Raw genomic sequence first — 6,704 nt, forward strand, 5'->3', positions numbered from 1 at the left:
GCTATCCCAGAGGGGATTCTCAGCAATCCAAGACGGGACTCTTAGCAATCCCAGACGGGATTCTTAGCAATCCCAGACGAAATTCTCAGTAATCCCAGACGAGATTCAAAGCAATCTACAGACGGGATTCTCAGCAATCACAGACGGGATTCTCAGCAATCCAAGACGGGACTCTGAGCAATGCAAGACGGAATTCTCAGCAATCCCAGACGAAACTCTGAGCAATGCAAGACGGAATTCTCAGCAATCCCAGACGGGATTCTCAGCAATCCCAGACGAGATTCTCAGCAATCCTAGACGGGATTCTCAGCAATCCTAGACGGGTTTCTCAGCAATCCCAGACGGGATTCTCAGCAATCCCAGACGGGATTCTCAGCTATCCCAGAGGGGATTCTCAGCAATCCAAGACGGGACTCTTAACAATCCCAGACGGGATTCTTAGCAATCCCAGACGGGATTCTTAGCAATCCCACACGAGATTCTCAGTAATCCTAGACGGGATTCTCAGCAATGCAAGACGGAATTCTTAGCAATCCCAGAAGAGATTCCCAGCAATCCTAGACGGGATTCTCAGCAATGCAAGACGGAATTCTCAGCAATCCCAGACGGGATTCTCAGCAATCCCAGACGAGATTCTCAGCAATCCTAGACGGGATTCTCAGCAATCCCAGACGGGATTCTAAGCAATCCTAGACGGGACTCTCAGCAATCCCAGACGGGATTCTCAGCAATCCCAGACGGGATTCTCAGCAACCCAAGACGGGACTCTTAGCAATCCCAGACGGGATTCTTAGTAATCCCAGAGGAGATTCTCAGTAATCCCAGACGGGATTCTCAGCAATCCCAGACGGGATTCTCAGTAATCCCAGACAGGATTCTCAGCAATCCCAGACGGGACTCTGAGCAATGCAAGACGGAATTCTCAGCAATCCCAGACGGGATTCTCAGCAATTCAAGACGGAATTTTCAGCAATCCCAATTGAGATTCTCAAGAATCCCAGACGGGATTTAAAGCAATCCCAGAAGGGATTCTCAGCAATCACAGACGGAATTCTCAGCAATGCCACACGGGATTATCAGCAATCACAGACGGGATTATCAGCAATCCCAGACGGGATTCTCAGCTATCCCAGACGGGACTCTCAGCAATCCCATACGGGATTCTTAGCAATCCCAGAGGGGATTCTCAGCAACCCAAGACGGGACTCTTAGCAATCCCAGACGGGATTCTTAGCAATCCCAGACGAGATTCTCAGTAATCCCAGACGAGATTCAAAGCAATCTACAGGCGGGATTCTCAGCAATGCAAGACGGAATTCTCAGCAATCCCAGACGGGATTCTCAGCAATCACAGACGAGATTATCAGCAATCCCAGACGGGATTCTCAGCTATCCCAGACGGGACTCTCAGCAATCCCAGACGGGATTCTTAGCAATCCCAGAGGGGATTCTCAGCAATCCAAGACGGGACTCTTAGCAATCCCAGACGGGATTCTTAGCAATTCCAGACGAGATTCTCAGTAATCCCAGACGAGATCCAAAGCAATCTACAGACGGGATTCTCAGCAATGCAAGACGGAATTCTCAGCAATCCCAGACGGGATTCTCAGCAATTCAAGACGGAATTCTCAGCAATCCCAATTGAGATTCTCAAGAATCCCAGACGGGATTCAAAGCAATCCCAGAAGGGATTCTCAGCAATCACAGACGGAATTCTCAGCAATCACAGACGGGATTATCAGCAATCCTAGACGGGATTCTCAGCTATCCCAGACGGGACTCTCAGCAATCCTAGACGAGATTCTTAGCAATCCCAGAGGGGATTCTCAGCAATCCAAGACGGAACTCTCAGTAATCCCAGACGGGATTCTCAGCAATCCAAGACGGTATTCTCAGCAATCCCAGACGGGACTCTCAGCAATCCCAGACGAGATTCTCAATAATCCCAGACGGGATTCAAAGCAATCCCAGAATGGACTTTCAGCAATCCCAGACGGGATTCTCAGTAATCCTAGACGGGATTCTCAGCAATACCAGACGGTATTCTCAGCAATCCCAGGCGGTATTCTCAGCAATCCCAGACGAGACATTCAGGAATTCCAGACAAGATTCTCAGCAATCCCAGACGAGATTCTCAGGAATCCCAGACGGGAATATTTGAAAACTTTATCCAGCTTTCCATGCTTGGTAATGGCGGCCTATTTGTATGAATAAATGCATCCTTCACTGTGCTTTTTCGCACTATCTGGAGGTTCGAATTTTGACCTTACCCTTTCCGTCTCCCAGAAACAGAAGAAAATGGAACAACATACGCCAGTTAGTGTCAAAAAGCACAGTGAAAGATACATTTATTCATACAAACAGGCCGCCATTACCGAGCATTGAAAGCTGGATAGAAGACATAAAATCCACGAAGACTGGATTCTAGGGAATTCCAAACGGTAGTCTAAGGGATTCTAGGGAATCCAAAACGGAAGGATTTGATTTGATTCTCTAGAAAGATGTATAATCAGCTTAAATTCTAAGCGATGCTTCAACGAACTGAGTAAAATTTGTCCATAACCTCAACTTGCAATAATCAAAACATTAGTGGAGAAATCCAGTGCTGCAACTTTAGACAGATGGAAGCAATGACCACCAATCCAACATAATTCTAATTACATCACTACCACCCATCCGTTATTCAATAAGAACATATCTGAGCAATGGAAATACACTGAACATAACCATCAACTTGTATTAGAAACCAATTGCTAACAATAGTAATTGGCATATCTAGGAACGGGAACCGTAGATAGGTAATAAATGTTTTTCCTTAATTAAATAGAATACTTTCTGTCACAGACGAACTGACGCAGCTCTATGATCTCTCAAGCTTCATATTAGAAGCCTTCGAACGAAAATTCCCATCCGCTTTGTTTGTGATTCAAAAGGATTAAACGTAAATGCCAGAGTGCTCTGTTCAATGATTCGTAAAATAACAATACAGCCTTACACCTATTGAAATTGCCCATTTTATTGTGCGAGCCTTACGCCAGTTTGTCTGTGACAGCAGTACACAAACACAAATATCCGAAATTGAACTTCGCCATTTGCCGCCTCTCGCACAATAGTATTTTCACAGATAAACAGACATATCGCATTGAATATTTTTCACTGTAAAACATCGTCGCTAAAACACTACCGCCATCTGTTGATTTCACTGTCATAGGCAGTCCACTCAACAGATGGCGGTAGTGTGTAAACGTCAAACTCAAGGAATTTGACTGTGCGCGTGGTACTACAACTAGGATAAAATTTAAATTGACCGTTAAATGCGTGTTCGATGAACAATACGCAAGAGTTATGCCTGTTTGTCTGTGATATTTTCATTGTTTCTGTGTGTCCCACTAATTGTTTAACGTAATTCAAAATCGAAAACTGTTTCAAGCCATCAAAAACATCCGTGTCTCGAAATCTGTCAGCCAAGATAGTAAACAAGAAAAAAAAATTAAGACTGTTTTCGCGGAAGAACGGAAGCAACCGCTCGCAGTAAGAAGAGGAGAGCGTCCAATGAATGAAAATTAAAAGAGTCGATTCCAAATTTAGCGAAACCTAAGATGATGTTTGCATGACATCGTGATCTGAAATGTATACATTTTTCGCTTGTTTTATTTACCTTTAGTTTTTGATAATTTTAATATCGCTTATCCTTTGTTCTAAAGTTAATATCATATTTTATATATATCGATAAACTGATCCTACATAATTAATTCAAATGTGATATCCATATATGATTGAAAGGATGAAATCTATAACGTCTATATATTTTTACATAATATTTTAAACTTCATTGGTTGAACGTTGCAGATTTTCGTATTCGCTGCGTTTTATTTGAAGAACTTATGAATACGAGTGTACATACTATTTCTTATTATGATTAGCTACAAATAACACAAATAAGTATGGCTACCTGTTGAGTATAATCACTGTGTGAAGAAAAAGTCACAAATCGGAAAAATTTATAGTGTAGTTAAATCTATCGCAAAACAGAGTCTAGAAACAATATGATCAAATCTATAGTTTAGGATTGTTTAAAAAAATCAAATTGGAGAAAAGTGAGCAATGCTGAATGCACACAACGTTTAAGGAACTTACTTTTAGAGTGTACAGTCACTACCGCTCACAGCACAGTGTGTAGACGAGGCAAAACTGGTACATATGTATGTAGTTCGGCACTGACATGAGAAACGGTCTTATTGCTGGAAATAACTGAAACAAAGCTTAAAGAGATGGGAGAATAAATATACATATAGAATAAATATGCATTTACGAGTGCTGATTGGGCTTCGAAATTTTCCGTGGTAAAGGATCTCACTTTTCTGTGTTCACATAAGTGCTCGATGGATCGAGTGATGCGCGTTGTCCGAGTTTTGGGGACACTCTCGAGTCCCTTTGAATCTCAAAGAGGGTTACGGTAAGATCGAGGTTAAGGTAATGGGCTTACCTGTCTGCTATTTAATACCGCTTTGGAAGGTATAACGATCCACGCACATTGCACGTTGCGGCAAAGTGACAGCCAAATCTATTATCTAACTGTCTGAGTTGCCGCAACGGGTCACCAACGGATGCAATGTGCGTGGGCCTTATTTCGAACTTTGAGACGATGGCGGAAGCCGAATTTACGGTGATGAAATCCAGGTTCGTGTATCTGGGCTCACTGATGACTGTCGATAATGACACCAGCAGAGAAATCCAAAGACGCATTATGGCAGGAAACCGTGCTTACATTGACCGGTAGATGGTATCTACGGTGGAGTGTAGATGGAAGATGGATCCACCCATCATCTACACCGCATAAATCGGACGTGAGAATTTCCAATGGCTCGGTGAAAATGGTTTTTTCGATAACTAACCGAGACGAAGAGGCACGCAGCGAGCATGGTGGGAAAGCGATGTGCGGAGCCTTCGCACATTGCGAGGTTGGCGACGTGCAGCCATTGATCGTGTGGAATTGAGATGACTTCTGTGTATAGCAAAGGACACCCAGGCTTTAGCCTGACTGGTAAGGTAAGTACAGCATACCACAAGCCTCAGTTGCAAAATTAGTCGTTAGGCTCGTTTTTATATTGAAAATGGTAATACACACACACACGATCCTTATTTTTATCTAGTTCGTTTCAATCGCGTTAGCTTTACGGAGCCGATAATTCATTGTTAATTGTTTGTAACAAAATTCACTTATTTCTATGTCTAGTAGGAGTTGGGCCGAATACTCGCGGTTCACCGGAGATTAGAGGGGTACATTGCTTGAAGGATAGGATCAGGGGAGTAAGGACTGTTCATTAAAGAAAGTGGACACCTGTTTATCAATGGTTTAGCGTTAAAACGTAACGAAAAAAATGTGAATTTTCGCTCAGTGTGTAAAAACATTGTTTTTTACGAGGGGGACGACTCTATCTAAGATGCAGAAACGATTGTGTTTTGATGTGGTTAGCTGCGCGCACGCTGAGTAGATAGAAAGTAGATTGATGACGATTCTGAAGATTTCCTGCAAAAAGATGATGCGCGATGCAATTAGATGCGAGGGGTGCGATACATCTAGGTTGTAGCAATTTCATCGTGAATTTCCCCAATCTTTTAAAAATCTTTTCATCTGTTCTCACCTGTGCCATCTAATCTCAAGTGGACCCTACACGATTACTTTTATTGACAATAATCGTATTGTCAATACATTCTATATTGACGTCAATATATCGAGATTGACAATATTTCTGAATTCACATCATCAATATTATTGTCAATAATTCCCCTTCGCGTCAATATATTGATGCGTGTGGGGTTTGCTTCACACTTCTTGAATTTTTACATCTACTCTAAAGTGACCAGATATTTTCCGAGCTAATGCGGGACGCTCTGTCCAAAATACTGAACACATTTTAGTTTCATTTTTATACCTATGATCTTGACTTTTTTACCTATGGGATGAGTACTTAAGGGGGTTAGATTTTGAAAAGTTCCTTAGTGGGAATGACACTGATGAAGACTGCACATTGTAGTCGAAATACGTATCTGTCATGGATACCAAAATTAATTAAGTGGAATTAAATGGAAGATAACCTTTTTTTGCTGTTTTATTTAAGCATTTTGCTAACAACCCAACACTAATAAAAAATAACCATAAACGAACGATAACCCAAATCATTGAACTATTCCACAAATGGTTTGTATGATACCCAGAACACGTCGTTAAGCAAATTAACCATACATTTTTTATTAGGGAATTTCATTATTTCATTATGATGGCTACCAACCCTTTGGGATTTTCCTTATTAGAGAGTTGTATAGATTTTTTCCTTAAACTGCAATATACTCAAAACTTTTCTGAACGACTGACCATTCAAGTACCTTATTCAAACATACCCACTTAAAACAATAAACTTTTTCAAATTGAGCAATACGAGCTTCAAAGTACAAAAAAAATGTTCGATAAAAATTCTGCGTGCTAGTTCTAAACACGCCTGCGTGTGGCCAAGTGTCGTCTACAAGCTTTGTCAACTGATTCCGTACTGCTAAAGGAAGGTATTCCATTTTCAGCCTCTCTTGAAGCTTGAACTTCAGCTCTCCTACTTCTGACGCAACTTCAACGATGGTTACATTATTTCCTTCTATCTTTTTTACTGTTTGATGGAATATTGCTGCTTGATTGTGCACAAAATAAAGCC

The sequence above is a fragment of the Ochlerotatus camptorhynchus genome, unplaced genomic scaffold (assembly GCF_037179485.1).
Source record: "Ochlerotatus camptorhynchus isolate MF236.1 unplaced genomic scaffold, CSIRO-AGI_Acam_v1.1 ptg000232l, whole genome shotgun sequence".
In the NCBI taxonomy this organism is placed as follows: domain Eukaryota; kingdom Metazoa; phylum Arthropoda; class Insecta; order Diptera; family Culicidae; genus Ochlerotatus; species Ochlerotatus camptorhynchus.